A 24890-nucleotide genomic window follows, 5' to 3' on the forward strand; every position below is an offset into this window, starting at 1 on the left:
TTATAGCAGGGGATTTTAATTGTCACCTATGCCCCTATAGTCAAACAAAAAACTGTGGCATTTTTGACTTAAAAGGGGACCCTACTACGCATTTTGAACACTCCATAGGGGGCAACTTGTTAAATCAATTCATGCATGAATGGGATTTGGCCTTTGCAAATGAGCTTTGTCAGCCACCCGTAGCGTTTCAGACAACTTTTTTTGGCCATGGGGTAGGCACTGTAATTGACTTTATTTTAGTCTCCAACAGAAATCAAGGCTGGGTGGGGGGTTTTGATACGGAGGATCTAGCAATAAGCGACCATTTTCCTATTAGCACCTCCCTTAGTCTAGGGAAATCGGGGACCCAAAAAATAAGTACTATGAATATACTGCATGGTCGTTCAGTGGCGCTGGCCAGAAAAAATGGCTACGCCATTAAATGGGCAAAAATTGAACCCACAAACTTTCTGAAAGATCTGGTGCAGAAAGAATCCAGACAATTTGCCACCTGTTTGGAACCAAGCACCAACCCCGAGCTATTAATACAGGCGTATGAAGGGATTAAAGCCACAATAAACGCCAAGTTAACTAAAAAATTAAAGGTAGGGGATGACATGAGATTATATGGCTGGTTCAATCGAGCCTGTACTAATGCACATAAAGTCCTTTTACAGGCTTTAAAGACCGTCCCTAGGGATAGCGGCCGAGTTAAGGAGGCTAGACAAGCTTACAAGCTGACCCTCCTGACCAGAAAGAAAGAACTCAAAAACGCAGCGTGGGAAGCCCTGATAAAGGCAAGCGCCCTAAGGGACAACACGTCGTTCTGGAAAGAAATTAATGCCCCCTTCTTTCTGGATAGGAAGGTAGACTCCATGGAAATAGGCATATCAGAAGATGTCTGGGTCAATTATTTTACCTCTCTCTATAAGAAAGAATCACTTGCTTTGACCCCACAAGATGAGATGGATGCGGAGCGAGAGGTTCTTTCACAGTTTCAGGGAAATTTCCCACTAAAAGTTATGTTTACCCCTGCAGACCTGGAACAAGCGATTTGCCAGAGCGCTAGTTTAAAGGCCCCGGGACCTGATGGAGTCCCCATTGATTTGTTTAAAGGGAACGTAGATCTTTGGGCCCCCTTACTAGCAAATGTACTGAATGCTTACACTAAACTAGGTTTCCCCCATACATGGAATGAAGCAATAGTCATCCCAATATTTAAAAAAGGGGACAGACAAGATCCAAAATGTTACCGCCCCATCTCCCTGTTAGACAACCTAATGAAAGTAGCAGGCAGGGTGTTGCTAACCAAATTACAAACTTGGTCCAAGAGCAATGGGATACTTTCAAAATTCCAATATGGTTTTAAGTCGGGTTTGGGAACCATAGAGCAGGGTTTAAACCTGTCCCTCATAATGAATAAATACATTGGTTAAAAAAAAAGGGAACCTGTTCCTAACATTCGTTGACTTAACCTCGGCGTTCGATTGTTTGGATCATGGAATACTGTGGAAAACCTTGACCACAATGGGGATAGATAAAAACATCTTAAGTTTTATCCAGGAGTTGTATAGAGACGCAGGCGCCACGGTGAGATTTGGCAAAAATGGCGAGCAAACTAGAAAATTTCCAATAGCAAAAGGTGTTCGCCAAGGCTGCATACTTGCGCCATTTTTATTCAACCTGTACATCAATGAAGTAGCAGTTTTCTTGAATGATCTAGAGGTGGACTACCCCAAGATAAATGGTCTCGCAGTCCCATTATTGTTATACGCCGATGATGCGGTGATCATGGCCCGCACTCAGCGGGGACTCCAAAAGGCACTAATGGGCTTTGCAACCTTCATGAGCTCTAGAGGCCTAAAAATAAACGTGGGGAAAACTTTCACGATGTCATGTACCTCCAAAAAAAAAGTTCCTGACTGCAAAACCTTTGTTAACGGTTCAAAGATAGCAATGTCTAAAACCTTTTCTTATTTGGGTATTATTTTTAATAATAGGGGGACATGGTCTACAGCGATTACCTCCCGGAACTTGGCCTTTGCCCGCTCAATAGGGGCGGTCAAGCAATTTGCTAAAAAACTTGGCGGGAAACCGGTAGACACACTACTTAAGATTTATGCAGCAAAATGTGTGTCTACAGCTGTCTATGGGGCGGGGATCTGGGGACTTGCAGATAGCTCTGAAATCCAAAGGGTGGAAAATGCTTTCCTGAGGTATCTTTTAGGAGTCCCGCGTTCCACATCTACTACTATATGCCACAATGAACTTGACAGATCCCACATTAGCGATCTGATAAAGATAGCGCCAGTCATGTTGTGGCACAAGATTTGGATATGCGAGGACACGACCTTTAATAGGGAAGTAATTCATGATTGCCTGCAGCAAGCTAACGGCGCCAAACAGCCATGGCTGGCCTATGTTAAAAAATTCTTGAATTCCATCGGCCAACCAGAATTCTTTTCAAACCCAACCTCATGTGCCCAAATGTCAAAAAAAGTATTAAAAGAGATATGCCTTGGTCTACTGGAGGAGAGGAGATATTATCTAGATGGGAATAAGTCTACCATCATAGCCCATCGCCAGATCCTCCATGATCATGGCCTTCATCCTTATTTGGCGCCAAATTTTTCATGTTATCATAGAATGCTTCTAGCACGATTGAGGACGGATTCTTTTTTCAGGCTAACAACGTTCCCTGTCCCAAATGATTGGTCTGGGAAACTGATGAAATGTCCGTGTGACGGAGTAGCCACCCAGTCTAATATACATTGTATCCTTTTCTGCAAGTATTATCAGTGGGGGAGGAAAAAACACCTGCTGCCACTATTAAAGCTGTGGGGTTTGAGAAGCTGTAAAACTGCCCTCCATAGATTGTATTTGCTCCAAGATGAGCTCACTATTGTAGTGGTGATAACATTTTTGTCGTTCATTATAAAATGTAGAGGAACCATGAGAAGTGATTAGAAGGCTGAGGGTTTGTTGGAGTATTATTCTGTGCCTAATAACAGCACATAATACATAAATATGCTATATTTACCTCAACCGTTTTAATAATCCAATGAATTCACTTTTGTACCAAACGTTTTTATGAAATGATTTTATGGCTCTTAAGACTAGATTAATTGATTGACAAGTGTAACGAAGAGGAACTTGTTGCAGTGATTTCCTTTTTTTATACTTAAGTGTCAAATGTTGTGTTTTTGATTGTATTTTGTAGTGTTTGCTTATATGGTGTTTGTCAAATACCGAATAAAGCTATCTTTGAACTTGAACTTGAACTTGATAAACCATGTCCTTATGAAGGCATTAGAATCTTACCCATATTCAGTCATAGCCCACGCAGCCCAAATACGGCAAGGCTACTTCCTTAGATTCCTATAGAGCACAACAAGTTCTTTCGACACTCCAAACCTTCAGCAACCTGGGAATTCCCCATGTCTTTGTTTTGATTTGTCATTGAACTCCTGTGAGCACTAAAGGAACAGTCAGTTTTTAGTGACATCTTTTATTGACATTTTATGTCCAACCTTACGTCAAACACGGCACCTTCCCGGTATAAATATACCAACACTTGCCTTAAGCAACACACAGTGGTGTGGAGCAGAGCGGCTATCTACTTATCCGAAGCCCAGCTGATGCGAGAGCCGAAGGAAGCCGCCCCTCCCCTTTGACACACTGGAGAAGCTGCTTTTTCTCACGCCGAGAAATCCAGCTCCGGTGTTTCCAGTCATCCTTGCAGGTTACTGGAAGATCGAGTTCTTAGAAATGAGATACAAGACCTCCTTCATTCTATAATTAAGGTACGGAGCTGATTCAAACCTTAGAGAGAATTCTTGATTCAGATTCTTGGCAAAAAAACCAACTTAACTTAACACTGCTACTTACTTACTCCTTCCCACGTATTAGGCTTAGGTCAGGTACACCGGGGTAGGCGTATCTTAGAAGCACCAGTTGAGTTTGTTAGTCAATGTTTTTATGTATGTAAATATTTTATCCGTTTTAAAGTATCATATGGCTAAGAAACCATATCAATGCTTTTACAGTATTATTTCATAATACTCCTTTTGCTGTACGCACTTTACTTCATGATAAGTATTGCAATTGTGGCAATTCATTTCTCTTGCATGAGAAAGAAGACTGCTCAATAAAAGAACACCTTTTATTGAAAACGCCGTCTCTCTATTTCTCTGCACTCTGGTGAAATTAAGCATGCACGATTGGCTGAGTGGAATAGCTGTCTATTGTTTTCACACGACTCTGGAGATACATTCCTTATTCTGGGGGAGCAAAGATGTCATGTTATATGGTTGTCAGAAGCTAATCCCTTCTTGTCTAAATCAGGGAAGTTAACCCCTCCCTATTCATTCGAGAAAGTTTCTAGTGACCTCTGAGCTAGCTGGTAAAAACTAATAAAGTCTAACATAGTCAGTAGATACCTAGATGACCTCAGTCCTACATCTACACTGCTGTTTATGTCATTCCAATGCACAGAGCCTATTGGGAATATAGGAACTACACTACATTGCCAGCGCCAGAAAGTCTGTATTAAGGGCACACTTGGTGTCCCCGAGCATAGTCCAGTTCAAACCAGTTCTGGGAACCGTTGACTCCCGCTCTGGCTCAAAACTGGACAAAGGACATGGGAATAACATTCCCATGTCCTGACCCTCCCCTGAATCTTCCCAACCCTTTCCCTAGGGTACTTCAGGGCTTACCTTGGAGTAGGTCGCTAGATTCGTCGTGGGATAAGATTCAGATCAGACACCATGCACTTCTACCGTCTGGGCACTCTGGATTTTGCTGGACTTTGTTTGGGCCTGACTTCGTCTCCCTTCCAATCTGCTTCATCGTCTGTGCCTGTGCATCATACAGGAACCATCCAAGGCCTGTGAAGCATCAAAGACATCTGAAGTAATCTCCCTTGCTGTGCATTTGCAAGCACTGCAAATAAGTCAACTGATCTGCAGATCCAAACCTTCTCCAGACTCCTTGAGCTCTGCAACATGGGTGGTGGTTTTCCACAGCTCCCGAGGCCTGCTCAACCCTCTCACATAGTTGAGTCTAGTATCCTTCATGGGGATTGCAATAAGTGAACCCCTGTGTACTGCGTCCAACTTGCAGTTGAAAAGGGTTGTTGGCTTCTTTGCAAGAAGATCTTTGGGCTCCAAGTAGCCCCAACCTTGAGCACCTCCAGTGACCAGAATCTTCAGCCACACCACATTATGTGCATCGTGGCCTGCATTTTTTGGTGAGGTGTGTGAGGTACTCTAGCAACTCCAGTGCTTCTGGGCACACTTGAGGGTAACATTTGTTTCTTTTGGGCTCCCCTGATTGCTTGGGGCCTGCCCTGCCTCCCCTGCCTTTTGTGAGTCCCCTGGACTTTGGCAAGGTTTGTTGGTGCTCCCGCTGGACACCAACCCCTCAGCACTCGACATCCTTAGTTGGACAGCTCATACCTGGGTCCTGGTCTTCCTCAGCATCACCTGATCCTCACAACTTCAGAGTCAAGGACAACGACATCTCCGCTGAAGCACCGACATCGGAAGGCATTCATCTTCCAAATCTCCTGGTCATTCCTGAGTGACATAGACTCTGTCCTCTCTCCTTTCAGGTACTCCTCTTCAAGAATCTATGTTGGGATCTCTTCTTCCAGCAGCTGAACTTTGGATTCAATGGCGTTTTCCTACACCATTTCACACGTCTGCACCCGACTTCCCTGGTGTAGATAATGTGGGTACTAGGGTATCTCCGGATGGGTGGTTCTCCAACCATCTGTCTTCCAACCATGACTTGCACATAGAGTTATAGGGAGTACACTGTTGTGTTCCCGCACTGCACACGCTCTTCGTGGGGTCCTTATCTACTCACCTCGGGTGGTTCCTTGTGGTCCCAGCACTTCTACGTCCTCTCAACTATGTCTTGACTTTAGTCGTGGTTCCTATTACGAATTTCTTGGTATATGATTTTGTCTCCCCCCTGGGGCCACTGTGTATTTTATGTTATTTACTGTGTTTCTTTGCTAAAGTATTGTGTGCATTGTGTTTATCTCTGTGTAGGAACTATTGGAACCTACTGGAGTGTATTTTATAATAAATGCATATTTTTATAAATAATTGGTGTGGTTCATTTTCACTTAATCTATACTATAGTATTTGCATTCAGGTAAAACAATCTGCTTTACACTCAAGACTAAGCCTGAAGGCTGCTCTCCACAACTGCTACTTATAGAGCTTGCTAAGGTTGTCTAAGACCTCTTGAATCACTGTAAGGGTTGTCTGGACTGGTACAAGGTGCCCACTTACATTAGTGGACATCATATACCAGGCCAGCTTCTCATTGGAGGTGTTTACAACAGGCCTTAGTAATCAATAATGCAGAGTCACACATTTTCACTTCTTATTTCCCCTGCTGCCAATTTATTTGGTACAGGTAACTGACACTCTGAAAGCTAATAGGTCCGGACTGTTTAGGAATATGCACTTTGATGTGATAAACTTGTCTGGGTGCAACAACAGAAAACTCACAAAGAGGCACCTATTTGTTTGTTAGGTGGCATGATGTGTGTAGCATAGGTTATACGTTACGTGTATTGTGCCACAACCTTAATTGCATAGGCCACTACATTTGGAAGGGAATCTTAATTACATTTCTTTGGCCACATCCATTTTAGAAACCCTCACCTCCTTTTCATCCCAATTAAAGCACTAATCAACATCATGAAAAACGTTATGGAGTTTACCCATGAAAAAAAGTTATTACTTCAAAGCAATGTGGTCTAATTTTTAGAAAAACTTAGTGTTTCTCTGCAGCAGCAAAGCAATCAAACATGTATGCGAAGAGATGCTGTCCTAGGCTTCTCCAGTTAAATTACACAATAGCAATTTAACAGATTATACAACTACATTATTTGATTGTCTTATTTGCCTCATTGTCTTATTCTTTCTTCTTTCAGGCCTAGGCTTGCCATAAGGACTCAGTCATGTCTGACTCAGAAACTTTCGAATCACTGCTGGCTGGTAGAGTGAGGGAAGAGACAAGAGTGTGTGCTAATAAAGTCGCACCTCTGGGCCAGGTCATTGCTTTAGCTGATCATCTTAGCAGTTTTGGTGCAGTTCCAACAGTATTTAGAATGGAAAGAAAAGCATGCGCAGATGTTCCCCGCTGTAGTGGCACTATCCAGCTCTCCTCCAGCTGTGCTCTACTCTCTGACTGGAGGTCTGGCACCACAGTATATTTATACAGTTCGAGTCAAAGGCGCTGTGGCACATTTGTTTGCAGATCTCTGCTGCTCGGGCCACAACACTCACATCATAAACAAGGATAGCTGAAAAAAAACTTTAAAAAAAGAGAATATTAAGCAAAGTTTAAAAGTCACGTTGATATGAAGGCCTCAGATTTAAGGGCGCCAGACTGAAATATGGGCTGGCCTGGCCCCGCTCAGCCCCCCATGGCTTATCAAAGCAATAAAAATGAGCCTGCATCTTCTTGATTGGGTATTAAATGACAGCCACAAATGGTATTCAGTGGATCCCACTCCTCTATTGGTCCCAGTGGCTCTGACCTTCTGCGTTACACTACTGTGTGTAGAGTCTTGGGCCCTAGGCCCCCATGAAGGACCAATGACCATGCAGACACATAGTTACGGTACTGGTAACTGGCCCAGGGCATGTGCGCCAAGCCCCTTTTATTGGCACGGTCACCAGACCAGTGCCACTTGTCATGGATGGGTGTGAAGTGAGTGTGGAAGCCAGCCCTTAGGGAGTGGCTGTTTACAAGTCACCTTTAGTGAACACTAGAACGAGTCCAAGCTAAACAACAAAAATGGAAAGTAGAAGTGGAATGCCAGAATTCATCTCAGCCACTTGTATTTACGCTCCGTGGCAATACATGTAGCTCATCAGCCATTCTGCTCACTCTGCCAGGCCAGACAATGACCAACCAGATGCAAATCAGACTTGATCCTGCACTCATTCGAAGTGACCCTGGCTGCTAAGGAGGGAGCAGAATCAAAAGCAATCCCAAAACACATGTGTTGAATCCTGTCACTGGTTTGCAGCTAGCGTCACCGGCTCATGACCATGGAGCTCTCATTTGGGAGTTTCTTGCACGCAGTAGGGCACAAAAAAACAGAAAGTCAGAACACGATGGGTGAAATTATTGAATTAATCTTAGAATGCTAAATACTTTGAACTACCTTCAAGTCCTTTTATTGTGTGTTCGCTGTTCCATGTCAGGCCAAAATAAAATACATGCATGCATGTAAGTTACCGAAAACAGAAAATGTGAATTGAACTACATGCAAATTAACAGGGTTTAAGTCTATATAAATTTACTGAATGTTGTAATGTATTTATTTCCTGTTCAGTGGTTGGTTGATTCATCGGCTTGCTGAGAATCTTCAATATTCAGGTAAATACATTTTGTTCTGGTTCAGTATTTCAATCCATTTGGCTGTCAGTGCAGTATGCATTAATTTCCCAAGAGTGTATTAGAAGATGTTCCACACGTGCATGCATATTGCCAGTTTTTTAATGGCAAATAGATGTCTTCAGTGATTTTCTTCACCTTTCCTACCTTGTGCTTATCAGACCAATAACTAATTTAATCTTCTTGGATTAGAAGTACTATCAGGTACACGTTTCTCCTCCTTATCAGACGCCTTAGACTTTGTTGTGCAATAGCTCTCATTCAGATTCTATTCATGGTTTTCAAAGAAAGCTCAGCTACATTTCCCTTTTCAAGCTCGAATGGTTCGCTTTTGCGCTTCCAGGCAGCTGCTTTCAGTCGCGTTCGCCTAATCCCTTTTGCCATGTTATACTGTGGTGTTCTGATCAAGTAGTTCACTGTATGATAGTTCAAATTCATCTTAAATGAATCTTGTAGGAAAGCGGATTATTAGTTGGGGTGGATGTGAGCCATCCAAAAATATTAAAGTCACAAACTTGATAGGTTCAGTTAACCCTTTCAGTGATTTAAACCTGAGCTCAACCCATAGTAACTCTGAAACAGAGCAGGCAAGTTTAACTTAATAAAAATGTGTAAAGCATTTACACATATCGAAACTGTTAAAATCTTATGGAAACAAAAAAAATAAAAATCCTGCTCAAATTGTTAAACATAGAGAAAATTAAAGGAGAAAAATGACACAAAAATTGAATAAATCCAATAGGGGGAACAGATTTATTATTATTATTTTTTAAACATTCTTAAATTCTAAAAGTTCAAAATAAAGTCCTAATTTAAAAATAAAAAAGGGACTTTGTCCCTTTTGTGAGTTGAAATTCCTCTTGGCATGGTTGAGAAGTTGAACCTGTGGCAGCCATTGTGGAACCTTAGGTCAGAAACTCTTAGCAGGTTGGTCCTGCTAACACCTTGGAGTTGTACAGTTTTTGTTGGAAAAATCATCTAAGTACCCACTAAGAAAGGGTCTTCGTAATTTTTTTCAAAGGTGCAGAGATGTTCAAGCTGAATAAAGCTGAAATACAACCAAACCTTCTTCTCCTCCACAAACAACCACAAGAGCACATTTCCAAGGTCCATAACTCAGGGTGGGGGAATTAGAGATTCTACGTTCATCAGGCACAGGCCAACAGCAAAGTATATTTGGCATTGGTCAGCTGAGCACTTTAGGAGAAAGTCCTCTTGAATCTTGTTTTGTCTCTAGGGTAACCCAAGAGGTAAACTAACTCACCCTTGGAGTCCACTTCTTTGTGTTCGGATGGGTTGCCTTGTGGTGCACCATTTATGCATGGCAATAGCCAGTGAGTAGTGAGGACTCCTAAGAAATCCCAACCAATATGGTGAAAGTTTCCTGGTACAACCCTGCTCACTCATCAGTAGAGCCTGTTTGTCTTACTGCAATCAGGCTCAAAATGCCTCGTTTTAGGGCATTTTCAAGATGGGGAAAGTCTTTACCCATACTTAACTTGGGCTTTGAGGGTTGTCAGTGTGTAGAAGAGTTCATTATGCTAATCACTATTGTCCTCCACATCGAACACTAAAATGTAGTTAGATGCAGGCCCTTTACAGTGTGTGTGCTGAATTCATGTGTACATGTTCGTGTACAATGCATATATATATTAGTGCTGGAGAATAAGTGCGCTGTGAGTATACACTGAGTAAATGTAACCGCAAGGGTGCATTGTATGGAGGCCCCTGGGATCCAATTTGAGAAGCCCAGGGCCTGCCTGGTGAAAACATGAGGAGGTGAGGAAAACCCTCAGACAGATTTGTGGATTGCTGGATTCCTGTGACCTGGGAAGGGCACTCAGGAGGAAATGGAAATACTTCCTTTGCACTTCAAAAGGTTGCTCTTTGATTAAGTGATAGATCACAAGGAAGGGGCCTTGACATGTCTTAGAAAGGGAGATGGGGCTGATAAGGGAATCATAATGAGTAGGCTTGGAGCATGGAATTAACCTTTTGATGCACATATCACTGTAGCTGACATCTGGATGCAAACTTTGGTCACTACCATGATTGTTTTGTGGGTCAATCAGCTTTGGAGTCATGCCTGCTGTGATAAACATCTTTCCTGAGGAAAGAGGTAAGAGAGAAGTGTCCACTTCAAAAGAGGCAGAACCCCAACATAAAGTCTCAAAGACTCAGGCCTGAAAACACATGTGGTGTCTGGAAAAGGGTTATAAGAAGGGGAGGTTGAGTCATCAAAAAATTGTTATCTGCTTTAAGCAGATCAAATGGTCTATGAGGAAATGAAGGAAGCTCTTGTTAGATGGTTCGAGCACAAAGCCTGCAGAGATTCAATGACTACAAGAGAGAGAAGGGTGTTCTGTTTGATATTTGGATTCATGGTGTATTGTGTCATTGAAAAGAGCTGGTAAGAAGGATGGAAGACAAGGATTTTTAGTCTCTTAACCATTTGATGGTGACAGAGGCACTAAGGAGGAGTGCCCTACCCCACGTAGGCAATACCTGTATGATCAAACAAAGAAGGGTTCAACAAAACTTACACTGTTAGCAGCCAAGTGGCTGTCTAGCAGGGCTTGCAAAAGACTGGAGCAGAATGGTTCAAAGCTAAAGGAGGAGAATAACTCTTCCCAGACTGGTACCAAACTTGAGGGTAAGGGCCAGGGTAATTCTGATGGGACTCGAGCAAGCCCAAGGAAACATGGATTGGAGTATTGATGTACTTGGCTCTCGCTGCAGGGTCATCCTCAATTTTTTCGCCTTCACCCTCATATTTTCTGAACTTGTTATTGCTGGCTTTAGGACTTTACCACAAGTAACCTACACTAAATTACTTGTGCAGTCTTCTAAAATATGTATGTTTCAGGCCTGCCGCTGTAGCTTGTGCGTGTAGTTTTAAACTGCCCTTTCGACCTGGCAAATAAACCTTTAGCCAGTCATAACTTTTCCTTTTTAATATATGTAAGTCACCCCTAAGGTAGGCCCTAAACAACATATAGGGCAGGGTTCTGTATATTTAAAAGTTGGACATGTACTTTAAACATTTACATGTCCTGGTAGTGAAAGACTCTAACATTTGTTTTTCACTACTGCAAGGCCTACCTCTCCAACAGCAGAACACTGGGTTACCATATTACATTTATTAAGAGATAACTTTCAATTTGGAGCAGGTAGGAATGTCGACTTTCACATCAATTAAAACCCTCTTCAATGGTAAAGTCAGATTTAGGTCACAATTCTGGCACTTTTCCATGGGCCTCAAGGCCTACATGCAGGTAACTTACAATTGCTTTAGGCATGATCTTTTAAGACAGGTTTGCACATCATCAGATGTGTGAAATGTGAGAGTCTAATTCCATGCTGTCAAGGGGATCAGCTTTAAATATTCACCTTGAACCCAAGGATATTGTTTAGCTTTCAGCAGATCTAGAGCAGCTAGAAAAAAGATTAAAGGCTGCTCCCCCAACTTGGAGTTTCCCTACCCCACTTGGAAGTCAAAGAAATGCAGGGTTTCTGCTAGAGCAAAGGTAAACAAGCATTTAGAGTGAGCACTAAAAACATGGTGCCTGCTCTGCATTTCACTGAGCCAGCAGTTCCCACTGTAGGTGTAGAGACTTCTGCCAGGCATGAGGCAATCTCGAAATAGGACAGACCCCCACCACAACCTCAGTTGATCTGGAGACTAGTCAGACTGCCGGCCCCCTCTAAATGAGGGATAAAATATTTTCAGTTTATAAGACCTCTGTGTAGTGAGGTGGGTTTGAAGTGGTAGAATGGTGCTGAGTCGAATATAAAATATAACGCCATAGGGCTTGTCTGGAAAGATTGAGTACTTGAATTCATGACAGTGGGCAGCTGATTCTCATGACAGCGGACGGTGGCCTCCAAGAGACTGTGCCTGTGTCAACTTTTGTTTTCCCTTGATAGCTTCATCTTGCAATAGATGACATTTGTTGCTGAGCACATTGAATCGATACAAGCTATATTTAATTCTGACACCAGCAGGATTTCATCTGCTAAAAAAACCATAAATGCTGCTTATTTCATGAAGAAGCTGCGTAAGACTGTGCATCAGATGACTGCAATTTTTTTCCATGGTGCAAAATAGTCCAAATGGAACACCATTGATGTTTAATATTTGCAGCATAGCTAAAAATGTATGTTAGACTCATTTGAAATACATTTTTAGTGTGACTGCAATATCTGTGCATTGGCAAATTTATCAATCTTTTTAAACATTGGGTCCAGAGCTAGAAATTGATAGATCATGAATGCTCATTGTAAATTTCACGCAACATTTTGCGACCTGTATGTAGGGGCAATTAGGAGTGTTGTTCTGTGCCTCGCAGATTTAAGTGGGCTTTGTACATGGGAGGGAGTGAAACTACAGTGGAGTAAGAGCTGGCTGAGAGGCCCTGGCTTTCTATGAGAGAGGTGAAGGCTTTGGTAAATTGTAAAGGAGTGCCATTTCATGAGTCAACGACTCAAGGTCTTCATTATTCAGAAAATAGGTTTGTTTGACTCAGTGAACAAAAAGAAATCTGTACAGATGCAACCAAACCTACAAGCAAAAGCCCAGAAGTTCTTTCTTTTTTCCGAGGGGATGTTTGGGGCAAATAGGAACAGTGGTAGAGATACCGAGTGAATTGGCGATCTTGAAAAAGGCGATGGCAGAAGTAACACTAAGGGGCATATTATCAAGGAACGGCGTTAGAATTATTGCAGCTTTAGCAGCAGGAAACTGCCGCTAAAGCGGCGATATTGAGCTTAATAATATGCCCATGAGAATTCTCATAGAAGCCCATGTTCTGGTGTTGACCTGGGCTTCTATTGGAATTCTCTATGGCATATTATGAAGCCCATTGTCGCCGTTCCTTGATAATATGCCCCTGAGATAGTTGATGGAAGTACTGGCCCTTACCCAGTTCTCCATAGATGAGGGACAGTACGGCTGCAACAACTACGCGGTTGAAATGGGTTTACTGAATTCACACAAAATATCAGGCGGCAGAGGTTGAACAGCAACTGGTTGCATCAAAACCAAACCTGACTAGGGACAGGAGATAGGCACCGTCGTCATAAGGTGGTGGACTTGGAACATCGAATACAGAGTACAAATTTGAACATCACAGGACCGACTAAGAGCTTGGAAAAGCAGAAATTGTGACAGTCAGGCAAAACGCATTAGGTCTGCAGTGACATTTCTGAAAAAAAAAATCATAACCTTCTGTATTGCGATCTTCATCTTCCTGTTGACTTCCAGAGAGCACATAGACGGCCAAGGTTCGCAGAATTAAAATGTACCTTGTTTCATTATTACTTGTTTTGTTTGCCACCAATTGGCTCAACAGGTGATTGGTCTGTCTGACCAATCAGCAGAACTGCTAATTAAAACTTCAGGAGCACAAAGCTTTCATCACAGATGATTTTATTTCTGACGTCATCTAAAAGGTGTAGGAAATTCCTGACCTTGCACTTGGGACTTGGGAAGAAGGTCATTAGATATACCATGCTTTAACTTTCCTCCATGCTGATGACATACAATGGGAATAATAAGGAATTTGATGAGCCAGTAAACTTGGAGAAAAATCTTTACACCTCAGATGGCTTTAGCATTTATCCTCCCTCTAAAGACGGGAGAGAGACATTCACACAACTGGGACCAGACCTTTTCAGTAAGATATTGATATATTGAAAGCTACAATGCGTAGTTGGCCAGTGCAGGATTGTTCGGGAGATAAACAATGGGGCAGAGATAAATTAAGTACTCAATTGAAAGCCTGATTCTCAACCATGCTCGGAATGACTGCTGCCTTAGTGTTTTTGCTTATTGACAGTAAACCATACAACACGTTTTCTCCTTCATAACTCCAAACTCTCACAATTTTCATTTTACACTTTTCATTTCACATTTTTACTTTCCTATTTTGCATTTTCTACTTTCCTTTCCCTCCCTCTTTTCTTAATCACAACCTCATTTGTATCACCAAATGATTCATTCTTTCTTCATGTGAGATAATGGTTCCTTTGCAATATCCTTATTGCGGGACAGAGCTCACCTAGTGGGTGGAACCGAGGTATGATGGTTCTGTCAGCCTGTTTTAAATTCGGTTATAGAGTCCTGCTTGCTGTTTTTGTTCCCTTTAATTGCTAAGGTGTTGCAGCACGTTTTGAAATAGATTTGTTGCAGCATGAAACAGTGCATTAAAATTAAATTATTGCACGCTTTCTCTCCTTACTGCTCTAACAGTACTGGGCCCTTTACAATTAGACAGTCTAAAACGCTTCCATTAACCACAGAGGCAATGATCCTCGGATGAATCTATCTTCACCGATAGCAGGTGTGGAACTTAGGGTGACCAACTCCACATTAGCTGTGCAATGAGGACCATTAATTGACAGTCAACCTACAGGTTTGAAATCAGATTTAAATCGACCACTCTCAAGACCATGCTGTAGAAATAAAAAATAGCAACTGGAAGACCCAACCTCCTAGTGAGAATTATGAAAACCAAGAGGTCAGCAATTGTAACACAAAAGAAGAGAAGGAAAACTTCATGTTCTGATAGGGCACATTGATTATCTTTACAACGCAATAAAAAACTAATCAAAGTCACAATGGAAAAAATCAACAGGACTCAAAAATAGGCTCGGAAAAATGTAGATTACTTTGGTTATTGTATTAAAGAATCAAAGTTCATCAGAATGAGCTGATTCTTAAAGACAAGAATATCCCAGCTTTACATTAAAGCACCTAGCATTTAGGTAAATCCTTGGAGGACGGTTAGGAAATTTAGAGTACAAAGCCGCACCACCCTAAGGCAGAAGGATGGCTTGAATTTCTAACAGCTCACACCCTAGTGGACAAAGGGAAAGGTTCAGATTTAAAGTTCATTAGGGCGAGTCCTGTAACTTAAAGCTTTCAGGTAAATTGGAATTTAAAAAATAGAAATGGTTTGGCAAAGAAGTTTTCAAGCCATCATCTACTGATTGTAACATCAACAAGCAGTCCTGATGTCAAAATAGATCAGCATAGCATTCGGATCGCAAGTAGGAAATATTCGAAAGGCTGTTGTTGCCTCTCTTTTGAGGTTTTTTCTTTTATAAAACTTTATCACTGTCCAGTGGAGTAGTATCAAACCACCATCAAAAGACTAGCATATGTCCCAGTTCGCATCATGTCAGCTAATATAATTGAAACATCAAGCTGATCTCCCATACTAGTCATGAGAAATGAAAGTTTGAGAGTCCTCACAGGCCTAACATTCGTAGAGAAGAAATATAAAGTTTTGACTTATAGCCATAGATGAAATTCAATACCCAAAGGAATATTTCACTAGGAACATTGTAAAAGCATTGAAGAATATCATGGTGTATAAGTCTACAGGACCAAATATATAACATTTTACTTGGAAAGAACAATCCATTCTATTAAATCAGAGGAAAGATCAGCAGTAGAAAAATGTTTTTTGAAGGCCTTTAAGTTAGCATTACACATTTAAATGAAATGAGTTCTGACTTTACTTCAAACATAATGAAATACATCAATTCAAATAAGGAATGTATTAATTGCACACAATATTATTACATAAAAATAACTAATGTTAGAACCACAAACTTTTAAAATATTCATATGAATGCAATGTTCGTCCTCAACCTCGAGAGACAAACCCGCATGACCCCCCACCTCAGAACATTACTCTGGTTCCCCATCAGCAAACGCTGCCACTTCAAACTCCTCACCCACACCTGAAAAACTCTCCACAACAAGGGCCCAGCCTACCTCAAACAGAGAGTGATCTTCCATCAGCCCCCAAGACAACTCAGCTCCTCCACCCTCCTCCTCACCTGCACCCCCTCATATCTGCAGTAGCTGAAGTGGTGGCCATTCCTTCTTCTACCTTGCACCCACACTCTGAAATGACCTCCCTTTGCACCTGCGATCTGCACCAACACTACTGAAGTTCAGGAAGAGAATAAAAACCTGGCTCATTAACAAATAGCTTGGAGCTTCAAAGAACTACTTGCCCAGCACCTGGAGACCCTCACGAATGATAAGTCACACTTAACAAATCTGCCCTAATTGATTTGTCTTGTGTTCATGGGACCAGCACATACAATGCTTATTTCTTGTTGTCTTCTTCTCTATTGCTCCAAGTGACTTCCTATTATGTCTTGAAGGAAGGAGTATGATATCAATCCCCCATATGTTTTTTGTGCATGAGGGGCTGGTTGGGCCTTTCTCTAAGAGATGGGCAATGGCTGCAGGCAGTTATAAATTACCAGCGGAAAAGACAATTTTGCAAGTGTTGTGGGTGGCAGGCAAATTAGTACTTAGGGGGTAATTGATGCAATATGCCATTCTGAGCTATAAACAGAGAGATGAGATACGGAAATAATTGGAGCTCAATATTTAAACGCTACTTCATAGGTGTAAGAAATATGTTATTAGTTGCAAAGGGTGTGAGTATAATAGAGGAGACAGCGCTTTAACATTTGTAAGGGGGGCATTATACTCATGATCAAATTGCATTCGTATATATTCATTGTATGTGTTAGATCTGGGGGTCTCCAGTTGGCAGAGGTAGGTACCAATGTCCAAATAGGAAACCTTGTTTCTAGTAAGGGTAAGGGGGATACACTCTTTGGATAACCCCTGCTTACCCCTTTGGTAGCTTGGCACGAGCAGTCAGGCTTATCAAAGGCAATGTGTAAAGTATTTGTACCAACACTCACAGTAACACAGTGAAAACACCACAAATGGACTCCACACCAGATTAGAAACAAAGTATTTTGTATCTAAACTAAGTATGGGTGAAATTTGCAAATTTGCGATCCGCAAATTTGTGCAAAAGTGAACTCGCAATTCGCAAAATTCGCGAATTCGTGCGAATTTGCTGTTTTTGCCAGTTCGTGAGGGTTTTTTACAAGTTCGGCAAGGTGAACTTACTTTTGTGGTCTCAACGGTCGCGACCATGTTGTTTCTACATGTCCAGCCTGTTTGCGACCCTGTGGTTTATCACAGCCACCCTCCAGTTCATCACTGCCACCCTCTGGTTCACCAATGCCACCCTCTGGTTTGCCACTGCCACTCTCTGGATCATCACTGCCACCCTCTGGTTCACCACTGCCACCCTCTGGTTCGCCACTGCCACCCTCTGGATCATCACTGCCACCCTCTGGTTCATCACTGAAACCCTCTGGTTTGCCACTGCCACCCTCTGGATCATCACTGCCACCCTCTGGTTCACCAGTGCCACCCTCTGGTTCATCACTGCCACCCTCTGGTTGATTACTGCCACTCTCTAGTTCAAGGCTGTCACCCTCTGGTTCATCACTGCTATCCTCTGGTTCATCACCTTGTGGTTCACCACTGCCACCCTCTGGTTCACCACTGCCACCATCTGGATCATCACTGCAACTCTCTGGCTCATCACTGCACCCTCTGGTTTGCCACTGTCATCCTCTGGACCATCACTGCCACCCTCTAATTCATCAGTGCCACCCTCTGGTTCATCACTGCCACCCTCTGGTTGATCACTGCCACCCTCTGATTCAAGGCTGCCACCCTCTGGTTGATCACTGCCATCCTCTGGTTCATCCCTGCCACCCTCTTGTTCATCACTGCCATCCTCTGGTTCTGTAGTGCCACCCTCTGGTTCACCAGTGCCACCCTCTGGATTATCACTGCCACCCTCTGGTTCATCACTGCCACCCTCTGGTTTGCCACTGACACCCTCTGGTTCACCCATGCCACCCTCTGGTTCATCACTGCCACCCTCTGGTTTGCCACTGACACCCTCACGATCATCACTGCCACCCTCTGGTTCACCAGTGCCATCCTCTGGCTCATCACTGCCATCATCTGGTTGATCACTGCCACCCTCTGGTTCAAGGCTGCCGCCCTCTGGTTCATCACTGCTATCCTCTGGTTCATCACCTTGTGGTTCACCACTGCCACCCTCTGGTTCATCACTGCCACCCTCTGGTTCATTACTGCCACCCTCTTGTTAGCCACTGCCACCCTCTGGTTCATCACTGCCACCCTCTGGTTCACCAGTGCCACCCTCTGGTTTATCACTGCCACCCTCTGGTTTGCCACTGCCACCCTCTGGATCATTACTGCCACCCTCTGGTTCACCAGTGCCACCCTCTGGTTGATCACTGCCCCCCTCTGGTTGATCACTGCCACCCTCTGGTTCAAGGCTGCCACCCTCTGGTTCATCACTGCTATCCTCTGGTTCATCACCTTGTGGTTCACCACTGCCACCCTCTGGTTCATCACTGCCACCCTCTGGTTCATTACTGCCACCCTCTGGTTCACCACTGCCACCCTCTGGTTCACCACTGCCACCCTCTGGTTCATCACTGCCACCCTCTGGTTCACCACTGTCACCCTCTGGTTCATCCCTGCCACCCTCTGGTTTATCACTGCCACCCTCTGGTTTGCCACTGCCACCCTCTGGATCATCACTGCCACCCTCTGGTTCACCAGTGCCACCCTCTGGTTCATCACTGCCACCCTCTGGTTGATCACTGCCACCCTCTGGTTCAAGGCTGCCACCCTCTGGTTCATCACTGCTATCCTCTGTTTCATCACCTTGTGGTTCACCACTGCCACCCTCTGGTTCATCACTGCCACCCTCTGGTTCATTACTGCCACCCTCTGGTTCGCCACTGCCACCCTCTGAATCTTTACTGCCACCCTCTGGTTCATCACTGCCACCCTCTGGTTGATCACTGCCACCCTCTAGTTCAAGGCTGCCACCCTCTGGTTGATCACTGCCATCCTCTGGTTCATCCCTGCCAACCTCTGGTTTAACACTGCCACCCTCTGGTTTGCCACTGCCACACTCTGGATGATCACTGCCACCTTCTGGTTCACCAGTGCCACCCTCTGGGTTTTCACTGCCACCCTATGGTTGATCACTGCCACCCTCTGGTTCAAGGCTGCCACCCTCTGGTTCATCACTGCTATCCTCTGGTTCATCACCTTGTGGTTCACCACTGCCACCCTCTGGTTCATCACTGCCACCCTCTGGTTCATTACTGCAATCCTCTGGATCATCACTGTCCCCCTCTGGTTTATCACAGCACCCTCTGGTTCACCACTACCATCCTCTTGTTCACCACTGTAGATTATGGGGGGAAAGCAAAGCACACCTTCCCAGCCTCAACTGAGATGAATTCATTTGGGGCTGGTTAATGTGTCACTGAATTTGAGCTTTAAGTCTGGCACCTGCTTCCTTAGCTGTAAGTGCTTCCTGTTGCAGTTTAATTTTTTTTACAGGAGCATTGTGCCATACTTGTAACTATTCTATGACCCTGCTTTGAGAGTCAGAGCAAGGTCAGAGAATAGTTGCAAGTAGGCAACTGAACTCTGGAGGGGCCCCTCAGGAAGCACTACAGGAAATGGTTACAAATTAGCTTAAACTTTTGCACCTGCTAAGTGCTTTCAGTTTTGCAAAATTCGTTTTTTTGCAATTTCGCGAGATTCGTGGGGCGCGAATTTGCTCGACATCGATCCTGCAATCCGCAAATTTGTGCGAATTTGCGGATTTCTTTTTTTTTTGCATGTTCGCCCAGTATTTTGCTTATTCGAGGACCGCTTGCAGCTCACCGACTGCGAGGTTGCCCAGGCGGTTGTACATGGGCGCGGCCATCTAGTGCGCGTTGCGTATTTCCGTTTCCGGGCGCTATTGAAAATGTTGCGTTGTGTGCGGCACGCTATTACCAGTTCGCACGTGTTTTTGCGTACTCGCACGGGAAAAATCGTGCGAACTTACTCACGCGGTCCTCAATGGGCGCGGCCATCTTGTTTTTCATTCATTGCTATGGTTCTGTGCATGCTTTCTAATCCTCCTTTCATCTGTGCAATCATTTGTTTCTTTGGTCTTTTTTTATCTTTTCTACTCTATATCTATCCCTCTTTTTTCTAGATCTATATTTTGTGTTCTTTTCAATTTTTCGTTAGTTTTAAAGCTACTTTTTTAAACTTTTATTTTTACTTTACTTTTTCCCTATTCTTTCCTTTTATTTCTTTCTGCTGTACAGGACCATGGCAAATGGAGCCGGGAAGGAGAAGGGGAAGGGTCCCGCACCCCGTACCCAGCTCCCATGCAGGCGATTGCGTGGGGAGCTAGTCACAGCCCGGGAGATCTTCAGCGAGGAGGAGATGGCCGCACTGGTTTACTATGTGCAGCGCCGCCTCCCCAAGACCATCGCAGCAGGCGGCAGGATCGCTAGCGGATACGGGCTCCTGGAGCGTCGGAAGCGGTGGGAGAAGATGTGCAGAGCCATACATCAACACTCTCAGGTCCGGCACACCTACAGCCAGGCCACGCACCGGTGGTCCGACCTCCTGGACCGAGAACGCGACCTGCTCGACCTGCTAGGCGTCGAGATCCCCGGGCTTGGTGAGAAGTAGTAGCTATTTAATCCCTACTCTGTTTTCTCCTGCTCTATGTGTTATCATATTGCAAATTTTAGTTTTTTCCGAAGAGCAATAATGCTGCTGAGTAAATTGTAGGTAAATTATGTTTCAAAATGTTCTGTAACTGCATTTCAGGTACACTGCTCTCCTGCTCAGTGGTGGTGCTACTATGCTTATTTGTTTTAAATTTTTTTTGCTCATTTCATTGGCCTGAGTAATTATGTATGAGTGTACTTTACAGAACTGCGTAATGCTAGACACTAAGGGGCAGATTTACAATTACTGGTGCATCCCTGCAAATTAGCAGAGATGCACCAGTAATTGTGCCCCAAGCCTCCACCACCTATGGTGCGCCGCATTTACAATGCGGTGCACCATGGGGTAAAAACGACACAGAAGGGTCACACATCTGTGCCCTAAAGGCAGCGCATTGCTGAAGTTGCATCGCAACCACGACGCATCTCCAGCAATGCTCAGGGGTGCCCTATCTCCCCAATGATACGTCTGCTTCAAGCAGGCGCAGGGTTTTGACTGAGTGACGCTGCATTGGCCTAAAAGTGACTGAGTGAAATCTTGTAGATTTCACTCAGCCACTTTTAGGATGCGTTCCTCTGCAGGAACGCACTCCCTTGCGCTGGAACGCCCCCTGATGGTGCAGGGCTTTACAACATGATGCAACTCCCAGATGCGTCACGTTGTTAATTTACCCCGCACCCTAGCGCCTCTTTAGCGCTGCCGCTGAGTCACAAAGTTACGCAACGATGGAGCAAAAGAGCCGCAAGGGACTTGTAAATCTGCCCCTAGAGACTCAAGTCCAGTCCTTCCTTTGTACACCTGCACTAAGAAGAGATAGTGGTGGTGGATTGATAGTTTGAGTATTCTAATGACTGGTTATGTAGTAGGAAACTTAGGGGCATATTACCAACAACTAGCGATAATTTTTGTCTCTAACTTGTTTAGAGACAAAAATTATCGCCGCACATCGGCGATTTTTATCGCAGATAAACCTTGCTATTAACAAGGTTTATCGCAAATGCGATAAAAAACGGCCGAAATGCATGAATATCGCTGAAAAGTCAGCGATATTCATGCATTATCGAGCAAATGCTCTTAGCCATGTTTTCCACCTCCCATTGGATAACATGGCTAAGAACTGCTCAGGGCAGGTGTTAGCTTTTGGAGATATTCGCGCTTAGCGCGAATATCTCCAAAAGTTGGTAATAGGAGATAGCGATGTTAGGGACTGTTTCCAGTCGCTAACATCTTGGCACGCCCACTTTGCATGTCATTAGTGATAAATATCACTGACATGCAAAGCAAGGCCCAAGATGGTCGCTATCTCCTATTACCTGTCACTAACTGGTGTTAGCGACAGCTTGGTAATAGGGAGATAATTTTATCTCCGCTTTCTTGGCTTTTAAAGCCAAAAAAGCGGAGATAAACCCCCTTGATAATATGCTCCTTACTTTTTAGTGTTCTCACTGGTCTGCAATCACGATGGACTTTGTCTGTCACTTTGCGTTCTGCGTAGTGCTGCCTGCCAGTCCTAGTCGAACCATTTTGTAGTTTGTTTAGTGAGTTACATAACTTTCCAAGTCGACGGTCCGCGAATCCAGCAATACTAATATCCAGGTAGACCACATCAGATAGGTCAATAAATGTAGTGCAATTGTTGTCTATTTGCTATTTCCCCGAAATAATTTGGTATTGTTCTTTTGAAATGTTTGATTTGGTTGACAACAATCATCCATGTTTGGGTCTTTCTTTCATGTTGTACATCAGCTCCCCCCAGGTGCAAGAGGAAAGCGGAGGAGGTAGCGGCGCTGCCGGACGAGGACCAGGAAGGCCAGGATCGGTCAGGCGAGGGCTCCTCTGCTGTCCCCAGTAAGTTTTCATGTTAATATTAATAATTATACTTCCCTATCTTTTAGAGTACCTATTATTTATTCGATTTTTCCTACATCGTCTTTGATCTTCTTGTAGACTGTCTCTAAATTCTTATCCTGCCTCTACTATGACTCCCTGTGGTACTACTAGATTATTATTATTAGTCTGTCTGTGTAGCTAGCTAAGCTTGCACAGTTGGCAAAAGGTGTTAAACAAAACTCCTATTCTATTCAGCAATAGCTCTATGCACTGAGTGCAGTCCTCTGGGTTGTCCATAATGTCTTTTGAAGTCTTTTAAAGGTTTAGGCTTTGACAATTCCTAACAATAAACTGTCAATGACCACCAAGAAAGAATAAGATACTAGTTTACTTTTTGATTGGATAGGAGGACAATTCATACTACTATTGTTGCAGGGACAATTCTGCACAAACAGGACTATGGACACTAAATAGTGCATTGTTTATCAATTATAATAGGCGCAGTTAGACTTCCCACATACTCAGTCATAACAGAATTTGAACCCCCAATCTCCTTTTGACTAGCTAGTGTGACAGAGTCATTTAGCTCCCTAATTCATCGTTGATTGATTCTCAATGATGATTATCCAACCCAGGACATAAGACTACGGAGTCAGATTCTAGAACTGTCAGAGCCACAGACTCATGCTTACAAATTGCAAACCCTTTCACTCACTCACTCATGACTAAAAACCGCATAGTCTATGTAGGTTTTAAAGCTTTATTAAAAGTAAAAACATTTATTAAAATCAAGTTCATCATACAACATAAACGGTGGATTGAAAATGGAAAAGTGCTTAGTGATCTCACAGATTAATTGTGGGCGAGCCCTCACCTGGTTGGAACTTCAAATCTTCTTTGTGGTGCTGAATCGTTGCTGACTCCGTCCAACTGATGATGATCTGATGTTGCTCTTGTACTTAGAAGGGAAGCTTCTATCTGTTATGAGAAAAACGGTGCATGTTAAAAAGCAAGCATTCATCAGTTGTGACAAAAAATGTAGCAAGACAACACCCTTCCCTGAATAAATGTGCAATTTTTAGTTTTGACTAGACAGTCACAAAGTATTACATTTGTTTGTGTAGTTGTAGTGACATTTTTTCATTCCTAGACAAAATACTAGGGAGTGGCGTATATGGCATCAAAGAATCTGAAATGTATTTTCTAGGCGGAAGATCGGCACAACCATCCACCGGTGCCGGGGCCAGCACGGAGGTGGGCACTCCTGGGGCGGAGGCGGTGCAACAGTCAGCGGAAGCTGCTGTGGGGGATGCCACGGTCGTGGAGGACAGTGGTAAGCTATTCGTTCCTTACTTATTGAGATAGCAGACTGCAGAGTGTGCTCTCTGCACGGGTGTAGTATATATTGTACAGTACAAGTATACTATACTGTTAAGAATAAGAAAACTTACAAATTTAGAACTAAGTTTTTATTAACCAGTTAGTAGCCTCCTCTAAATTGACTTCAACTCAGCTGTGAAAGTTTTTTCGAGAATCCAAGTCAGATCAGAGATGAACTTAATGGATGGTATGAACAAAAAGGGAAAGAAGGGTGTAAATAATAATAATAAGCATGGACGAAATTTGCGAATTTACGTTCGGTGAATTCGCGGATTTCCCTGCAAAATCACAAAAAAAAGCAAATTCGCGAATTTTCCTGCGAAATCGTGGATTTTTTTGCGATTTGCCCTGGAGTACTTTCTACTGGCTAATCCAGTAAGTGCTTCCTCATTCGGTAAATGTATAGTGCTTTTACTACACTGCAGCTGCGTAAAGGGCCAGAAGATGTGTCTCCAGTGACCATGTGTGCCTGTAACACAGGCACAGGCACACATGGTCACTGGAGACACATCTTCTGGCCCTTTACGCAGCTACAGTGTAGTAAAAGCACTATGGGGCAGATTTACAAGCTGCTTGCGCCTCTTTTGTGCTGCAGTTGCATGACTTTTGTGATGCAGATGCAGCACAACAGATGCGCCATGGTGCTGGGTATTAACAACGTGACGCATCTGAGAGATGCGTCACGTTGTAAAGCCCTGCGCCATCAGGAGGCATTCCGGCGCAGGGGAGGGCTTTGCTGCGTCAAAACCCTGCGACTGCTTGAAGCAGGCGCAAGGCTTGACGCAGCATTGGGGAGATAGGG

This window comes from Lissotriton vulgaris, chromosome 2_1 (assembly GCF_964263255.1).
Source record: "Lissotriton vulgaris chromosome 2_1, aLisVul1.2, whole genome shotgun sequence".
In the NCBI taxonomy this organism is placed as follows: Eukaryota; Metazoa; Chordata; class Amphibia; order Caudata; family Salamandridae; genus Lissotriton; species Lissotriton vulgaris.